A 20,102-nucleotide genomic window follows, 5' to 3' on the forward strand; every position below is an offset into this window, starting at 1 on the left:
ACTCTCGAATGCCAATTCCTTTCACTTGAAAAACTACACTGAAGGGGCGCCTGGGTGGCTCAGTGGGTTAAGTGTCCAACTTTGGCTCAGGTCATGATCTCGCAGTCCGTCAGTTCGAGCCTCGCATCGGGTTCTATGCTAACAGCTCAGAGCCTGGAGCCTGCTTTGGATTCTGTATCTCCCTCTCTCTCTCTGCCCCTCCCCTGCTCGCACTGTCTCTCTCACTCTCTCAAAAATAAATAAATAAATATTTAAAAAAATAAAAAATATTAAAAATAAAATATAAAAATAAATATAAATATAATATTTATATTTATATTATTATATTTATAATTTATAATATAATTTAATATAAATTAAATTATATTTATTAAAAATATAATTTATAATATTTAAATATTTATAATAATATAAATATAAATATAAAATATTAAAAATATATAAAAATAAATAAATATTTAAAATTTTTATATAAATATAAAAAATTATATAAATATAATATTTATAATAATATAAATATAAAAATAAAATATTTAAAAATATTAAAAATAAATATTTAAAAAAATTTTTTAAAGGAAAAACTACACTGAATATTTTGTCCACCCCAAAATTCAGCCAGATCAACTTCAAGAACCTGGGAAAAGATGCAAACAAACGCCAGTCTTCTTTTCTAGATATACACTGCACCAAGAGCCGCAGGCCATGACATTTTTGGCATTTCCCCAGAAAGAAGCAGTATACCTTAGGATCTGAGATATACCTTGGGATCTGAGGTATTCAAGCATCAACTCTGAAGTAGAAATCCAGCTCCATCAAATCCCAGCTGTGAAGTTGTGATGCTCTCTTTCCATCCCATCGAGGTTCCAGAAGATATCTGTATCAGCAGCCTGAGCGGGCCTTCCTCTTAGCGTCCAGCTCCTCTCCTGAGCACCCTCTGAGTGCCATTAGATTTGTACAGCCCAACTGGTCTTTGGCTTTTAACACACTTGCGGTAGTTTCAGAGGTGGGTGGGTAATGGGACTACTCTGTGTAAATTAGAATAGGTGGAACTATGCTTGGCCCCCCTCCTTTCTTGTCACCCAGATGCCCATTCAGCCCTTGGAAAGGCGTGAGGGAGCGTGCGCCTGACGAACCACACACATACTGACGGGGAGATCTTCCTGGGAGCCTGGCTTTACTGGTCTAAGGAGGGCTCTTCCTTTGGACATTTGAGAAGAGGGGTTCGAGACCTGAAATACGCAGATTCCTGTGTATTTCCACCTGAAACAGCCCCTTTCCGCACCTTCCCGGCCTAAAATCAGAAGACAGCATCCATGTCTGTCAATCAGACACAATGTAGTCAAAACATTGCAAGCTTTCCTTTTACCCAGAACTATGTTCTCGGTGGACAGCAAGATAAATAAAAAAGAAGTGTGAGCGATAGGCCCTGTAGTCTAATATTGCTGTAAAAGGTCATTAGGGTATTTTTCTCCCTATGGTTATTATGAAATACTTCATCATCCCTCTAGGGTCCACTAAGACCCAGCGCCTGTACTAGGCATTATGAATTCTGCCACCATAAGTCCTAGAATTTCCAAGATGGTCCCAACATTTAAAATTCAGTATCACTTTACAGAATAAATACTTAACACCCCTCAGAACATATGTGCCAATCTCAGCTGGAAGATATTCACTGCAACCATCAGGAAAGGGAGCTAGCATTCAGGGAACACTTGGAACGTGCTTCCCATGAAAGCTTCACTTTATTTCAGACTCACAATAACCCTGCAAGGAGGGCACGATCATCTCCATTCCACATGAGGAATCTGACCTGAAGATCGCAGGGGTTAAGCAAGCCGTTCAAGTTCCCAGCTCATGAGGAGAAATAAGATATTACATTTAAGGAGCACTGCCCATCAACAGTGGCTTCAGAATTTATGGGGAATCCCAAAAGATAAGTCCAAGCTTGTATAGAATCATTGCGGCTTTCGAATATTTCATTGCTTTGTGCCCTTGCTCCTCACAGAATTGTGTGGGGTTCCTGAAGGTCACTCAACAGAGTCACCTAAGCCAGGGTGCCAACTTTCTTAAGCCTAATGCTTATCTTATTGGGAGCACAGATGGAAGGCATAAACTCATTTAGCTGAGGAAGGGACTAAATACGATATATGAGAGAAGTTCTCCTGAGATGACCTCTGAGTAGGGGCGGCCATTAGAATTCATCCAAGGACAGGTATTATTACCTGTGGGACACAATCAGCAAGGCCACCAGGGCATACGGTCAATTACTTGTGCATATGATGACTTCATGTGGTATAGAAATCTCACCTGAGGTAATTTTTGAGTAAAAATATGTTACTTTTGGGGCACCTGGGTGGCTCAGTCAGTTAAGCGTCCAACTTCAGCTCAGGTCATGATCTCACAGCTCATGGGTTCAAGCCCCACATCAGGCTCTGTGTTGACAGCTCAGAGCCTTGAGCCTGCTTTGGATTTTTTGCCTCCCCCTCTCTCTGCCCCCACCCAACTCTTTCTCTCTTTCCCTCTCTCTCTCTCAAAAATAAATCAACATTAAAAAATGTTTAAAAAAATGTTACTTTTATCTCTAACATTTTGTTTAACAACAAGAAAAAAACATTTCCCTTACTCAATGGCTTTCCGTTCATCCAGGAGCAACAAATCTAAATGTACAGGTGAGACACCCAGGAGCAGTGAGGAGGAAAGGCCCCATCAACATGTTATTCACGCCTGCAGTGAGAATATCTGTATACCGAGAAGGAGCAGAGTCTGCCTCCAGAAACCACAGTGGCCACAGTCCAATGAGGCTTCTCCAATGGCCTGAAGATAGCAGACTCCATTCTCTCAAATGAGGCATGGGTAAAGGCACTAAGGATATATGGAGCCTGTGGGGAAGAAAAGAGCTACACGGTTCTCCTAGATGTCTTCAAATACGGGCAGGACTAGCGTAAGGAAGAGAGAAAGCCTCTCCTCAGCACCTCAGAGGGCCCAACCAGCAGCATATACCCACGCACTAAAAATATGTATGTGGTATACTGTTCTCCCTCAAGCCTGTTGAAGCTGAGGCTCCAAAGTCACTCTAAATGGGGTTCCTACACTGGGAAGGAACTCAAGTAGAACGTGAAGATGCCTTCTGACTCCAGGATCTTCGATCTTCTGGTAAGTCAGAGCTTGTTAATTACAGTGAGGGCGGAACGGATCCAAACAAAGCCTGAACACTACAATCCCCTCCTCTCTCCATCAGAAATCCCTCACAGGGTTCAAGGCTTCTACCAAATATTATCAGGAAAAGCACTAATATCTGGAACTAGGAGCAAGCCCTTTAAAGACAAGCACCAGTGGTGGTTGGTGGGGGGTGGGGTGGGGGGACTCAGAGAGATTTATTGTTCTAATTTTAAAACATTTTAATTAAGATCCTCTCCAACCTGAGATGGTATGAATTTTTTTTCTCCCCTCCCCCCGCCCCGAATTTCTTAAGTATTTCTGACATGACTCGTAAGCAGAATCTCAAGCTGTGATTCCTTTTCATGCCAGGTTGTGGTTTCCAGGGAGGTCTATGCTTGAAGGGTACTCAGCTCACCTGGCTGGAACCCAGGGCTGATGCAGATGAGGTCACGAGCTTTTGACCTGGATGGGGAAATTAACGTGGGAGCTCCATGGCCCTGACTATACCCCTAATCCCTGTTTTGATGGAGATGACTGCTTTCGCTCTAAGCAGAGATTAGGTAAACTTGCCAACATACATCATCGCTCCTAGAAACCCCGTGACAGGGCATGTCCTACTGATAGTGGGTCGCTTCGGTGTAAGAAAGGGGGTGTGACTTTATTTATACACAGCCAGCAGGTATAAATAAAATCTCTGGGAAAAATAAAGTCTTCCTGTGGGATTTACCCAGAAACGCCCCTAAGCTTTTTGAACCACCTTTTGAAAGAGGGTCACTAAATCCTTTCTTCCTAACTAATTCTAATAGCAGAAGAACTAGGTGCTTAAATTCACAGCAGCTTATATCCTGGGCACAACAAAGTGGCCAAGTTCAGCTCTTGATTAGATGCTTTCTCCTCCATTAATGCCATTCCCCTTAATGATTTGGCTATTACAATTAGCCAGGATGCGGTGTCCCTGCCTGGGGCTAACGAGTAATGAACTGAGAGAGTTGCTATTTAGTTGTATCAAGGGCGCCATTAGAGAGAGCTTCTCAATTTCTCCCCCCAGAGGAGAGATACCTTCCAGGCATGTTCCACCTGCCATGTGACTGCTCTCCTTGAGTACTCACAGTGCCCCCCGCCCCGGGGGTGGGAGCTAAGTCCCCTGGGGTCATCGTGGGACCTTGAGACCTGGGCAGAGAAAGATGAAGGGTCAGGCTTCCGCAGAGCCCAGAGGCAGAAGCGGCAGAATAAATGGTTAATGCTCAGGTTGTTGCTTCGAACCCCGGTGCATTATCCATTTGTTCCTCCTCCCCTTCCACCTGCCGCTTCCTGCTTCCTAAACCCTTCACCCCTCCCCCACGCAGCTTTCTTCTTTCTGTTACAGCATCACTCTGGGCTTTGCTCCTCTTGACCTCTTTCTTGAACGGCTGTATCCTGGAAGTCTTGTAAAAGGAAGACAGAGAGAGAAAGAGAAGCTATGGCTTGAACCCACAGCCCCAGCTGTTCGCTGGGGGTGGTTACAGAGGAGGCAATTCAGACCTCCTTTAAAACTAAAAAGGCTTTTTTTTTTTACCAGATGAAATAGTAGGATCTAAAGATTGGATCCCAGAGGCAAGATTTACATTCTCCTTCAAATGAGACTAATCCAAAGAGAGATGCTAAATAAAACTGAATAAAGTCTCTAGAAGGGCAGCCCCATGGAAGTGCTTTGCAGGAAGCCCGGCAAGTTCCTAACTGGATCCAGTCCATTTTCGGTGAACCAGGAGACACCCCCACCCCACTGGGGCTCACTCTGTAAGGCGGAGGGCTGGGTTACAGTCACGACCATGGCCAAACTGAACAAATTCCCTTGCTCTACCTATATCAGATCACTCCTGGGCTGCCTCAGGCGGAGGAATACATAGCAAGAGAAAAAGCCCTGTAAACTGTATACCCAGGGTCATAAGCGCAAATTAGATCTGGAAAAGATTTGTATCTCTGGAAAACGTTTACTGCCAAATAATTTCAGTAGACCCACATAAGAACGCCACACTTGAAAAGCAGTGTGAAAGAAAGAAGTCAGCCTCTCCACAGCATGGCTGTCTGAGAAACTGGCATAAACCGATACCCAACCTTTACTGTCACATAACATTATTTTAAAGATAAATGAGATGAAGCTTGTAAATTATTATGAGTTTCTTCAAACAAAGGCTCTCTGTAAACGCAAGGCTTTATTATGACATGGAATTTGAAAAGACCCAAAAAAAGCACTACTTCTAGTGTGTGCTTGAAGAATTAAACCTGCCTTGGGGCGCCTGGGTGGCTCAGTCGGTTAAGCGTCCAGCTTCGGCTCAGGTCATGATCTCATGGTTCATGGGTTCGAGCCCCGTGTCGGGCGCTGTGCTTACAGCTCGGAGTCTGGAGGCTGCTTCAGATTCTGTGTCTCCCCCTCTCTCTGCCCCTCCCTGGCTCATGCTCTGTCTCTCCCTGTCTCTCAAAAATAAATAAACGTTAAAAAAAAAATGTTTAAACATCTTTAAGAATTAAACCTGTCTTTATGTTGTAAAATGAGAACTTAACTTAAACCAAGACAAGATTGACATGACCTCACTATAGGACTGACTGACGAATCAGAGCAGAATTCATCTTCTTGCCCCGCCCAGCCTCTACACCTCTAAAAAGTAACATATGAACAACCTTGAACACCGATGACCAAGGTCACACACCTGAATTTCCTCTTTCAGACAAGCTTTTCCAGAAGTAATAACCATCGTGGCAACTATCTTCTACCTATACTACATTCCCTGATTCTTAGACACAAAACTCCCGACAGGAACGCAGAAAAGGCATCTTCTCCTTCTCTGAGGCCACGGGTGGTAGAAAGAAGTTTTGTTTCTGACAACTGATTCCTGTGTGTGTGCACGATGACAACAGTGATTATCAGAATATGACACAGCTTGAAATAAGGAAACTCCTGTGCTACACCCTTGTAGCCCTGTTGTGAAGGCTAACTAGCAATTTATTTTAGTAAGATCCATGCCTTCATTACAATTGTTAGTTCGCCCCAGTATTTGAAAAATAGGCTTGAATTTCCACATACTTCAGGGACTCGGGATCAGTTAACAGTTGAGGAAACACACATTCTAAATCAGGTATTGTGAATCTTGGCTGCACAGGAGAACCATCTGGAGCAGCTCTCAGAAGAAAAAAAATTCCAGTATCCAAGTAAATCGGCCAGGTATCAGTAGCTTTAAAGCTCCGCCCATGTGATTCCAATAGTCAGGCTGAGAATCACTATCTTAAATCAAGACAGAAGACAATACAGTAAATCAAGACACATGTTAACTGATTATCTGTCACAAGAGTTTTTTAGAAACCTTCTTAACCAATTCGCTAATTGTCCTTCCCTCCTGAGTAAATTGTTATTGTTCTGCCTTGAACCATACGATGGAGATGATCGGTGTAATACAGGAAGTTCCTGAATGATCCATACAATGGACATGATGGGTGTAATACAGGAATTTCCTGAATGAGGACTACCTGACCTACATAGGAACCAGTGGCCCAGACAGGTGTGCCTGCAGGGGTTCCTCTTCTCTCCCCACTGCCCTTAGAGTTACCCCCTCCCCAAACCCACCAGCAGGAAGCCCTGCTTCACTCTCTGCAACTCCACATGGAACCTGCATTCTCAGCACTTTTTTAAGTATAACAGGAGCAAGACAAGGTGGATGAAGGAAAAGCAAGAATGAACGAAAACCCATTCCACTTCTGGCCTGCCCTCCCTTCTTCCTCTCCCACCCAGAAGGGTCTGCCTTCATATGCTCAGGTCCTGGACCCCTTTCTTGCTCAGAGAAACCGCATCAAGTAGCCTGGAGACTGGACAGCTCTTCCCTCGGTGAGGGGCAGGATCCCCAACACGGTGCTCAGGGCTACATTTGTACCATTCTAAAGGGCTGAGTGGGCTTTACTTCCACCCCGCCCCCCAAAAGTAACCTTGCTTCCAGTGGGTAGGTCTTTACTTTTGCACACAAACTATCAACTTATTATAATTTGAAGAAACAGCTTGAACTCCAAGCAGCTGACTTCTTAATAAAATCTTAGAACCCTAAACTAGTAGAAATCTTGAGCTTGCTAAGGCCTTTTACCAAGATACCCTTCTATTACCAAAAGCCCTTCAATTACAGGCTGCTGTATCCTCTTAACACTCCTAGGAGTCATGTCACCAGAACGAGCACAAAACCTACTCCACGGATGCAGGAATGGAGGCTGAAGGGCTAATGAGATCCTTGAATGGATCCCGCCACGCCTCTGGCAGGTCCAAAGACTGAGGATGCCATCTTTCTCCAGAGTTACTTTTGCCTATAATGTTTTTTAAACGCTTGGTCATCGTGATAAAGTCTGGGTATAAAGTGGCCCTTATGGGGAAGGGTAGCTTACTTAAGAATCTAGCGGAATTATTTATTCACTCCTTGATTTAAAAGAAGTCACTGGAAACTTCAGTTCTTCCTATGAAACAAAATTTTCAAGTTGCCAAGCATCTTGATGTCATTAGTATTTTATCTCTTCTTCCTTGTAAGCAAACTACAATTCTGAAACAGTGGGAGAAGCGTGGCAAGGATGTGACTTTGTCTTCTGAAATTCACTCAGGTGTTGAAACTGCTACAGCGGATAGTAAATTCTCTTTGCATCTTTAGAAAGCGACTTGCAAACCAAGCTGTGAAAGCAGCCTACAGCATCGCCACCAGTCAGGCCTCACCACTGGTGTCAACAACGCCTCGAACACGAGCTGCCAACAACTGAAATCTATAAATAGGAAGATCTGGAAAGTTTAAACAAAGAAGTTGAAATAGGGACTCTGAAAACCACTGGGAGCTGGTAGGGTTCAAACAGGAGTTAGCGAAGGGCTAAATATTTCCTTTAATGTTACGGACTTCCCCTTTAGTTATATTTCTTTGGGTTCCTTGCCAGGAGCAAATCAAATCTCTGCTGACAATCACCAAGATTTCTGCCTGAAGAAAAGGAGCAGGGTCCGAACAGACACAAATGACAAAGCACTAATGTGCTTTGTTTTCATGACAATCAGTGGTTTCCAAGTGGGTGAAAATGCATTTGAAAATCATTCTAATTACCAGAAGCAAAGCTATCTTCTCAATTAACTCACTCTTAACCAAAACCTATTTTCCAACCCTCCCTTGTCATGAACCCATCCATCTAAAAAAGCAGAGTTGAACACAATAGGGAAAAACGAGTCTCTAACTTTGGAAGTCTAGCAACTTTCCCTAAAAAAGTCCTCATAATACTTCCAAAGGACCCAATAAGACATTATCTAGACCAGCACTGTTCAGCAGAAATACAATGCGAGCTATGTGTGTAATTCAACGTTTTTCTAGCAGTCACATTTTAAAAAGGGACATGTGGGGCGCCTGGGTGGCGCAGTCGGTTGAGCGTCCGACTTCAGCCAGGTCACGATCTCGCGGTCCGGGAGTTCGAGCCCCGCGTCGGGCTCTGGGCTGATGGCTCGGAGCCTGGAGCCTGTTTCTGATTCTGTGTCTCCCTCTCTCTCTGCCCCTCCCCCGTTCATGCTCTGTCTCTCTCTGTCCCAAAAATAAATAAACGTTGAAAAAAAAATCTTTAAAAAAAAAAATAAATAAATAAATAAATAAAAAGGGACATGTACAATTAATTTAAATAATATATTACATTTAACCCAATGTAGCCAAAATACTCTTTCAACATATAAATCAATAAAGTTATTGAGATACATTCTTTTTTTTTTCCATACTAGGTCTTTGGAACCTAGTTTATATTGCAGTTCAAATAGACACCAAATTTTCACGGGAAATACTTGATCTGTATTTAGATTATACAAAATCTACAGTTGAAAAGGTAAATTCACATATCCAAGCTGTTCCGAACACACTTTAAAAGATTTTTAACAAAAATCAAGTACATTTTAAAATTAAATAAATTAAGAATTCAGTTTCTCTGTTGCACTAGCCATTTCCAGGGCTCATTCGCCACATGTAGCTACGGGGAACCACACCGCGTATTGTAGGTTAGAGCCTGGGACAGTGAGCACCCCACAGGAATGAGGAGAGGTCACAAGGTGTGATGCTGTCCCACATGCTTTCAGAAACATCATCAAGTCTGGGTAGACAACGACTACACATGACCCATGTTCCTCTTCTTGCCTTTTTTTTTTTTTTAATTTATTTCGAGAGAGAGAGAAAGAGTACACATGAGGGAGCGGGGGAGGGGCAGAGAGAGAGACAGAGACAGAGACAGAGAGATGGAGAATCCCAAGCAGGTTTGCATGCTCAGCACGGAGCTGAATCGGGGCTCGATCTCATAACCATGAGATCGTGACTTGAGCCAAAATCAAGAGTTGATCACTTAACCATCTGAGCCACCTGGGCACCCCTCTCTTCTTGCACTTCTCCAATTACAATGGTCAGTCATTAGGGGCGCATGGGTGCCTCAGTCAGTTAAGCGGCTAATTCTTGGTTTGGGCTCAGGTCATGATCTCAAGGTTCTTGAGTTCAAGCTTCACATCAGGCTCTGCACTGACACGGCAGATTCTCTCTCTCCCTCTTTCTCTACCCCTCCTGTACTCTCTCTCTCTCTCAAAATAAATAAGACTTAAAAAAAAAGGAAAAACAAGGGTCAGTCCTTAGAGTCCTCTAAACTGGAAGCCATGTACAGAGAAGGACAGAGGGGGCAGAGGTACTTCCTGTCCTGTACTCAGTGACGATGAGCCTCTCAGAACTCAGCAGAAAGAATATAGAGGAGTTCAGGCTCCACCAAGAGAAGTCTATTACTTTCTTCTTCTTATCAATATCTATCTCCCTCGCTCGCTTGCTCGCTCACTCTTTTAACCTACCTAACAAACTTCCCTGGGAGCTGCAAAACAAGTTTGTTCAGGATGCCACTTTGCAGCTTCAGCTCTCCTCCCCAGCTCAGATCATCCCTGTGCCAGGCAACCTCTCCTCACGTGGATTTTCTTGAACTTGGCCACAACCTTTCTTAGGCGACACCTAGAAATAACCCACCTGCAGCCCCTAAGCTTTGGGGACTCTGCCTCATACTAATTATTTCTACCATCTGCCATTCCTGGACCATACAAGAGAGGTTTAAACTTCTCAGAAGACCCTTTGCACTCATCAGAGGAAAGAGGTATCTAGTTAAGAGACAACAGAATTGACGTAGAAAGTGGAAGTAAGGCCCTACACACAGTAAAAGACACGATTCCAAGTTCCTCGAGAGCAAGTCTGGGTCCAACCTGTGCTCACCTGCCTGGCCTGACTCCATGCAGCAGGTAAAGCAGCTGCTGAAAAGGAACAGAGGCACTCTAGGCTGTGACCGATGCTCCACCGGAAGGACATCCTTGCATCCCCTCCCCCCACACACTCAATCTCTTACACTAACCTTCCCGTTTCAATGCAACTTGCATGTGTCTTTCTACCAATTCTCGTCACCTGCGCGTGCCTTTCTGTCCTTGCAAGACTGAAGAACCACACAAGCGTAAGCCTGAACACTCAATATTCCCTCAACGCCAACTGATTCTTCCCACAAAAACTACAAAAAGAGGGGAGGGCAATCTTGAGCCTCAGTTTCCTCAGCTATAAAATGGAGACAACTGTGCTGATGGATTGACGAGGTTTCCAGTAAGTCAACTGAGTTAGAATAGGTGAAAAAGGCCGCACAAAACCATGTCGTGTTCTTGTCACGCAATGGTTTCCACTACTTTCAGACCTAGGTTCAAAGACTAATGCTGCCTCCCTTGTCACAACTCTCACCAGAAGCTAAAAAAAAAAAAAAAAAAAAAAAATTCACAGGCCTTGTCTCACAGCATTATAACATTTTCTTTGTGCACGACAGATCACTGGGAAGAGAAGAACACGCAGTATTTTCCTTGGTTTAGGCTAGAAAAATAAATCAGCCCCATTTTCAGAGGCTGGCCTTGAGTGTGTTACATCGAAATTGCAGGATGGGGCATCTGGGTGGCTCAGCTGGTTGAGCATCCGACTCTATAGACTTCGGCTCAGGTCACGATCCCAGGGTCGTGGGATCGAGCCGGCGTCAGGCTCTGAGTGAAGCATGGAGCCTGCTTGGGATCCTCTCTCTCTCCCTCTGCCCCTCTCCCCCACTCTCTTTCAAATTAAAAATAATAATAATAATACAAATTTTAAAAAAATTAAAAATAAATTGCAGGATAAATAGGGGTAAGATGAAAAGCTCCACGAGACTCTGAGCATCTTAACACCTAAATAAAACCCCAGCTCTTTCAAATCCACTGTCAATCACATTCTAGCTCAATAAAAATGTTAAGACAACTTCTTAAAGTTGACTGTAGGTTTTTAGCTCTATCATCCCAACGCAGGACTTCAAGCAGTTCCCTCCCTTCCATGGGCTCAACTGCCCATTCAGGGCCTCCTGTCCTGCCTCTACCTCCCCTCCCGTCTCAGGCCAAGTCTCCCCTTTCTGCACACACCTGCTCTCCTCAGAGGATCTGCCCTTGAGTCTGGATCTAGGTGCTGTCTTCACAGTTCCTCATTTCCAAGTTGACGGTTTGCAGGTGAGGCCTACCTCACCTTCACCTGCTTCTCAGGCCCCCACGGAGCACACTGGAGCCCCAGACCCTTCCACTGAACCGGGAGGGAAGGCTGTCATTAGCAGAAAACTCTGAGTGAGCAGGGATCTCTCTATCCTGTTCCCCTCGCACCTAGAGCAGTGCCTGTTCGCTAGCACTAGGCACCCGTTGCTGGATGAATGAATGAATGAATGAATGAATGAATGAATGAATGAATGAATTGAATGAGCCTCGTTAGTCCCACCAAGAGCATTTCTTGATGTCAACACAAACTCATCTTTTGCCTTGTGTTTTCCCCCTAGGGCCACCCAGCGAACTCATTGACAAAGATTTTAAGTCCAACTATCCACATGAGAATCTTGCTACAAGCTGCCTCATCTCCTCTTCTCCCCTCCAAGAGGCATGTTCACTGCCCCATTATCCAGTTATCTGACTTGGTTTTAGGCCTTATTCCAGGTGGTTCCAAGCTCCTGGAACACCTGACCTACTATGATCCCATCTCATCAGTTCTGCTGCCTCTTGAGGTAGATCCTTTATAATGTGATTAGACTTAGTCCAGTGATGCCTTCTTTCCCCAGAAATACTTTAGGAACACCTCTTTTAGGACTTTCAGAACAGTTATGATGATTTAGTGCTCCTGTTTGTATCTGGCCAAAAAACAGTTTGGCCTCATCGGACTTGAGGCCAAATAATTTCGGCTATTTCCGAAACGTAGATCCCGCCTCAAGGACCAAAGTTGTTCATTACTCTAATTATCTATTTAATGTTTCTCTCTCAGATAGACTTAAAAAAGTGGCGGCAGACTACGTTTGTGTTGTTGACTGCACTACCCCAAGCACAGAGCCCGATGTGCTGCAGGGGTGAAACTAATGAGTGAGTGAATAAATGAATGATCTGAAGACCTTCCCAAAAGATTTTTCTTTGATTCAATGAACACATGCCTGACACTGCTGGGGGTTGAGAATATGGAGATGAATAAGAAAAAAAAATTATTTTCTTTAAAGAGCTTAAAGTTTGGAAGAGAAAAAAACTTACGGAAAAGGGAAAAATATTTATTGTCAAGTCTTATGGAGCACGCACATATATTATTTCATTTAAGTGTCTCAGCAATCAAATAAGTGTGAGATTTTGATCCCCATTTTAAAGACTAAAAAGTTGGAATTCGACAGTGTTACACAACTTGCGTAATATTAATAAGTGACAAGCCGGTCTTTGAACCCAGAGCCTATGAACTAAGGACCTTTCTTCCATGACACCAAGCAACGGCTGTGCAATTCAAGCAAATGTTTTGGCTTTTAAGCGACTACTTCTGAAAGCCTGAAGGAGATGACACGTAAATAGCTATCTAAGTGCAGGTATGCATATTCCTTCTTTTGGCCTTATCCCTACTATTCTAGAAATCACGTTAGGTGACACAGCAACCCTGATTTCACTAAGAGGTAAGACCTCGAAAGACCAGATCCCTTAGCTGTACTCTCACGGGCATTGAGAAACCACAGGCTCGCTCAGTCGGAGCTCCAGGCCCCCCGTTCTGTGCTGATGTTGGGGCAAAGGTACTTTCAGGAGAAGCTCCCATGGGAATGTTGGTGGACCCACAAACACCTAGGTGGGTAGAGTAAGCAGCAGATAAACACTGGTACACGCGGAACTGGAAGGAAAAAGAAGGCCTGGAGACAGGAACTAGCCTCTCGAAAAGGGGCCACATGCCATGAATTATGGAGACTTCTTGCTCATTCTTACTACTAAGTAGATGGAGAATGGAGACTTTCGAGTTTTATTTTAATGACATTTTAAAGAGACAGAAGTCTCATATTGTTATCACAAAAGACATTCAAATCTAGGGATCACATCTCTCTCCTTAGATCTCTTTCTTCAGTTCTAGAAATATTTTTTTACCGATCTAGAGGTGTGGTGGCCAAGAGCTATGGTGTGGGAGCACCCACGGGTGTTTTCAGCCTCGGCTCTGGCACTTCATGACTTTGTGCAACTTTGTGCCAGTTACTTAAACTCCACAAGCCTCAGTCGGTTCACCTACACCGGGGGTGGGGGGGGGGGGGGGGACTAACAACACTGGCTCTCCCTCAAGGGCTGTGAGGATTGAAGGACATGATACACTAGAACTTAGCACGGGACCTCGCAGGCAAAAAGTTTAATAAGTAGCAACGAGAAGCGTGCATGTGCCAAAATTGTGGTAAATCTTAAGGACATACAGATACACACACATACAGATATGGTCATTTCTGAGATGGCTTGGTAGCTCCATCTGTGGTAGATTCAAGATATCACATAATTACACATAATTATCACATAATCACATCAAGGGCTGCATGATAAAAGACACAACGCTCGCGCAAAACTGTTACCTGCTACAGGATTTAAGTCACCTTCGAGTGCCTTTGCAAATTATCTATTTTTTTTTTTTTTAATTTATTTTTGGGACAGAGAGAGACAGAGCATGAACGGGGGAGGGGCAGAGAGAGAGGGAGACACAGAATCGGAAACAGGCTCCGGGCTCCGAGCCATCAGCCCAGAGCCCGACGCGGGGCTCGAACTCACGGACTGCGAGATCGTGACCTGGTTGAAGTCGGACGCTTAACCGACTGCGCCACCCAGGCGCCCCGCAAATTATCTATTTTTAAGCAAGGAAAAAAAATGGGGCGGGGGGTGGGGGGGGGACAGGAAAGTGGAAAGACTCAATTCCCACAAAGATGCTGCCGTAGAAGCGTCCTGGCATGACACCCGGATTCGGTAGATATTCCAGGAGAGCTCTTTCGAGGTAATTTCGCGAACACTATTAGCAATGCTTTGCTAAAAGGTAAACCAGGCATTTGATTCTTTTGATGAACGTGACTACAACTGAAACATCCGGGGGTCTGCTGAACAGAGGTTTCCCCACCACCTGCCGCCACGATCAGTTGTCAGCTCTACTGGCATTTGTGGATCAACTTTTCAATATTGTGGAGCATGGGAGTGGTGGTGTGGAAGGTGTCTGAAAACGCGCACGTTTCACTTCTTACGTGTAGGTGACCTGTTCTTTGCCAATGACACCTTTTCCCCCCGCTGGTTCCGTAACCATTCAGGGGCAGCGTTGCCTAGGGAGAATTGTCAGGAGGAAAGCCTGGCACAATTATTCAGTTAGTACCCACACACTGTGTACTTACCCTCCCTTACCTGTAACACCTTTTTTGTAACCTCTGAAATCAACAGGGGGCAACGAACGAACACAAGGTGACACGTCAGGGGGTCTGGTACAGTGGGAAGGGCTAAGGGGGAAATAAAGTACACTCGGTGCCTTCTATGTGCCAACGCTAAGATAGGATACCTTTTGGTTTTATAGATGATGAAAGCCAGCCTCGTCAAACTTAAAGAATGTTCTTTCCCATGCCATACAACAAATGGTGCGAGAACTCGAACCAAGGTATGTTGGATTTTAAAGCCATGATCCCTTTACATTCCCCCCCGCCCCAAAATGAGGAGTAAGGATCTTTGGCAAAAGGAGAGTGGCATTATGGACTCGTGAAAGATGGTGAAAAAAAAATATATATATATATTGGAAAGTTTTTGAAAGTCTTAGTGTTTCACAAGACGACTGCATACCTGGAGTTGGACAATTTAGGTACAAGCAAGCATATGCTGACATCTGGGGTAATGTATTTAGGCCCACTGCCAGGGTGTCCTAACAGCACAGGTTGTTCTAGGTCCTCTGGAGGCAGGAAAAGGAAAAGATGTCTGTGTATCAGGTGCACCTGGGGAACCATGGTGGCCACCCTCTCCCTCCCAGCACATTCAAATAACACAGCGTAAGACGGCAGAAAAAGACAAGGTGGGTAACGATGGGTGGAAATACCCGAAGTATGTCAAAAAACTCATGCTTAAAGAAAAAGGTCCTCCGTGTGAGTAGAGCTTATGAAAGGGACCGGAGTCCATTTTCTCGTTGACCTCTCTTGCTTCCTACTTCCTGCTTCTTTCCTCATAGTATGTTTGAGCAGAAAAGGGCCCTAGAAATCGAGACCAGCGTCCTCATTTTTCAGATGAAACATCTGAGACCAAGAGAAGTATCTGAAATCACACTTCTTGTTTCAGAAATTAGGTAGCTATCAGTTCTCATTTTCGCTTTTCACCATATACTGTAGTAAGGAGCGAAAGGGCAGACCAAAAACACAAACAAAACACAATAAAACCAGAAAGAAAACCCCCAAGAAACCAGAAATTTTACTTTGTATCACAAAGATACCCCTGCTCAACTTGAATTTCCCTAATTCCATGACAATGTGCTTTGAATCTTCTTCAACTACCAAGAGGCACTAAAGGTTTCTATGACCTCATTCACACACTCTTGTCTGGGTCACTTCTAAGGCCAGGTTGAAGGGCAGGACTGTGGGGTGGCAGGATTTCTCTTCACTCAGGGTCACATGCATTGGTGGCCTCCTTGGATGACCAACCATCCTGGTTTCCCTGGGGTTGAAAGGGTTGCTGGGATGTGGGATTTCGGTGCTAAAACCAGAAAAGTCCCAGGGAAACCAGGACAAACTGGTCCCCCTACTGCCTAAGCAGGGCCACATTCTCAACTGAGCTAATGAACCTGGACAGGTAAAATGTATTTAGCTGGAAGGTTTAGCTGGTATGACACCGGCAAAACGGTCGCTAACATTTCAAGTTTTTAAGAAAAAGAAAGCAGAATGAAGATTAACGACTATAAAGAGCCTTCCGTTTGGGGAGGAAGGTATTCTCAAAGTCGGAAATGTTAAGTCCATAAAAGAAACAATATGAGAATGCAGTGGGGCTTTTTCATACCTAACAAGTATGACTAAATCTCTGAACACTTCCTGTTCCGTCCCATGTTTTTCTGAAATTCGCTTTTCCTTATCAGCCAAGGAGGTAGAGAAAAAAAAAAAAAAGTTGTTCTCCCTTCTCTTCTTAAGAATAACGGTGGGGAATTTCAAAAACCTCCAAAAGCTTCTAAAGTTTAGCAAACTCTTGCTTTCGTACAGAAATATTATGGAGAAACAAACAGCACGCATCTTCTTCCCCTGTAAGCATCCTCCGTTCTTGCTACATGGAATTTGAGGTGAGCAGAAAACCACCTGACTAGAACAGATAAATTCTCACACTCAAGTAGCACCCGTTCATTCAGCCAGGGTCTAGTGATACTTTCAATCAAAAATTGGTTTGTTGCTCAACACTGTGCCAGGTGCTGAGAATACAACACTGAACGAGGAGGATGTATTTTCATTTTACGTAGCACAGTATCCTAAAGATCAAACACTCCTTTTTGGACTTATTCCTGATTCTCCTGGTTGCGGTGGAAGATGACAGCTGCCCTAACATAAAACTTCACGCTGAAATCATGTCTCCCAGGCAGCACTCCCCATTCTCTTAAGAGCAGTGCCCACAGAGGGCCATCTCACTTTCGCCTTTTCTGGGTCACCAAACACACTGGAGGCGCTCAGCCTAGAGAAGGCAGACAGGCTGTGAGCCAAGGAGGGGAGCATGTCCATGGGCTCCCCTACTCACAAGAACGGCTTAAAGCTGCCTGTACACATATCTGGGAAAGGCAAATTCTCGCACCTTCTCTGATGTACTAGAAGCATGACATGCACAAGAAAAAGTCATTTTCTAGGGAAGGGGAAAGGGCAGCCCCCCACCCCACGCCCCCGAGAGGCCAGGGGCCGGATGGGGGGGGTGGGGGAAAGGGTTTCTCTCCTTCCACGTGGGTCCACTCTAACGGCTGACTCGCACCTTGCCAAGCAAAAGGAGGAAATCAAATCAAGCGCACAAGTTCGCCCCCCAAGTTCTGCAGTGGAGACAGCAGTCACTGCCACTATCTGCACCTTCTGCACCTGTTGGATGAGTCTGAAGGGTTGAGAAAACAGGGTCGTGGGAGGGCAGGGCCGGGACAGCTGTCCCCTCCCCGCCCCAGCCACATGGCCAGTTCAGGCAACACTGCTACCTCTCCCAAGCGTCCACAGTCATTGAACTCTGCCAGCCCCCTGACTGCAACGGACCGTTCAGTCTTTGGTGAGATCTCTGGGACCTGCCTACGTGCAGGCCTCCTGGGAGATCTCTGGGCCTTAGTGACTTGTGCCTTTGTGCACACACAATTGGTTTCTTTGAGCTTGGCAATCCCAGACCAGGAGCCTTACTGGACTTCCTCTATTTATACAAGACTCGTCAAGCCGGTTAGGCTGCTTTTCTGCCACCTTTCTTTCCAGATGCCTCTAAAATGCCAAGCTACCAGGAAGCAAGTGAGGGATAGGGTTTTCTCACCACCATCCTCAAAGACCTACAAAGGCATGCATAGGCCATAGGCTTCGCCGAAGGCCTGCCGCCGTGCTCTTAGATGGTGGAGTGTGTTTTTAAGGATTGCAAGGGAACAGTTGTCAAAAGTAAGGTCAAAGTCAAATGCACTGTGTTTCCATCATTACTGCTGGCCTCTTTCCAGAGAAAGTAAAAATGCACCCCCTAAAGCTGGCAGCAAGTCCTGTGGTTGCATCAATAATAATTTTCACTTGCACAGAAAAATCCCCCGGTAGCACATAAATGTTCATGAACTCCCCTCTTTTATTTTTGCAGAGCCAGAAAAAGTGGTAGAGAGAAATTAACTGCCCCTGTGAATCAGCAAAAAACCAAGGGATGGGACCCACGACAGCTAGTCTTCCTGCTTTAACCCACACATCTGGCACACCACTGGGAAAATGGTTATTTGTTCACTACAAGGAAGATGACCTTTAACTTCAAGCATGTAAAGTAAAAAAAAAAAAAAAAAAAAATAAAAAAAAATCTTAAAAGACACCAGTTATTTTGTAGAGAGGAGAATCAATAAATTACTAGGCTAGGGCACAGTTCTTTCCAGAGGTCAAGATGGTATCTAACCAAGGTCAAGACCATATGAACCAAGAGTTCAAAGACCACTATCTTCTCCATGGTATTTATACTGAGATGGCCTCAAGATTAAGGAAGAAATCGTCAAATTGCCAGCAGTCACACCAAACGGGACAGGGAAACTGGCTCTTCCTTTCACATCTATCTCTTTCTGCATTCATAGTGCAGCAGGTGACCCAGGGAGCAACCGTCTCAGATCCCAGGACAGACCACTTGGTAGGCATGAACCACACCTATTTCTCTACAGCCTGACCTTCACCTGTTCCCAGATGGCTGCCTAATGGCTGGAAGGACCTTCAGAAAGGTTCTTCAGTTAAAGGTACAAAGCCTTTGAACAGGTCTCTGATTCAGGGGCGCCTGGGTGGCTCAGTTGGTTGAGTGTCCGACTTCAGCTCAGGCATGATTTCACGGTTTGTGGGGTCAAGCCCTGCATCAGGTTCTGTGCTGACAGCTGGGAGCCTGGAGGCTGCTTTGGATTCTGTGTCTCCCTCTCTCTCTGCCCCTCCCCCATTCATGCTTTGTGTGTGTCTCTCTCTCTTTCTCTCTCTCTCTCAAAAATAAATAAGCCTACCACCCACAGTATACTCATGAGTATACCCAGAAGATCAGATAAAATCCTGAAAACATGGGCAAAGTCCAACCGACAACTGCCCCTTCTAGGCCATGAACTGGCACACCTAGCCGTTTGGCAACTGTTCTTTCCTTCAGCAGATCTTACCTGCCTAAGCAGGAAACAGTGATAAGGCTAAAACTAGTTCATGCTCACTGCTATGGTTTCTCACGCTTGAGCAGAACTCAGTTTAGAAACAGAAGCTAAACAAAAAATTTAAAAAAGAAAAAAGAGGGGCGCCTGGGCGGCTCAGCCGGTTAAGTGTCCGACTTTGGCTCAGGTCATGATCTCACGGTTCGTGAGTTCGAGCCCCACGTCAGGCTCTGGGCTGACAGCTGGGAGCCCGGAGCCTGCTCCGGATTCTGCGTCTCCCTCTCTCTCTGCCCCTCTCCCGCCCATGATCTGTCTCTCAAAATTCAATAAACATTAAAAAAAATTTTTTTGAAAAAGAAAAATGAAAAAGAAAATTAAAAAAATAAAAAGAAAGAGAACCTTAAACTGTTGCAGATCAGTTCAGCTGGAATGTCATCGAGCCATCAAAAAAAAGAGAGAATGTCCAAGTGTCTTGTAAACTATAAAGCCCGATATACAATGCTACTTATTATTATATCGGTATTAAATAGCTAAAAGTAGAATATGAAATTGTAACAAAACATTGACAAAAACCATCCGGTAGCTATGGGAGCACATAGGGCTAAAGACTGAAGAAGTCAGGTGCAGGAGTTGGTTACTACGTAAAGAAGTGCAATTTTAAAAAAATCTTTTAAAGTGGTTTAAACGTTTAATTAACAATAAATAAGTTTAAATGATTGCCTGTAATTATAAACGTCTATGACGCAATTTGACAGTAAAACTAGTGTCATAAATCTTAACTCTGAAGGGGATCTCCAAATAGCCTCA

At 44.5% G+C, this 20,102-nt stretch overlaps 1 protein-coding gene and 1 long non-coding RNA gene across 4 annotated transcripts in view; one reads left to right on the forward strand and one right to left on the reverse strand.

The window, feature by feature from the left end:
* ETV6 (ETS variant transcription factor 6) overlaps positions 1–20,102 on the reverse strand; it is a 253,331-nt gene that overhangs the window by 157,415 nt on the left and 75,814 nt on the right. The window lies entirely within an intron of this gene.
* LOC147579315 (uncharacterized) lies at positions 12,964–18,463 on the forward strand. The gene is made up of 3 exons (XR_015253803.1): positions 12,964–13,065; positions 15,048–15,128; positions 18,284–18,463. It is a non-coding gene; the product is annotated as an uncharacterized LOC147579315 (long non-coding RNA).

This window comes from Puma concolor, chromosome B4 (assembly GCF_028749965.1).
Source record: "Puma concolor isolate L17-30 chromosome B4, mPumCon1.1.hap2, whole genome shotgun sequence".
Taxonomy (NCBI): Eukaryota; Metazoa; Chordata; class Mammalia; order Carnivora; family Felidae; genus Puma; species Puma concolor.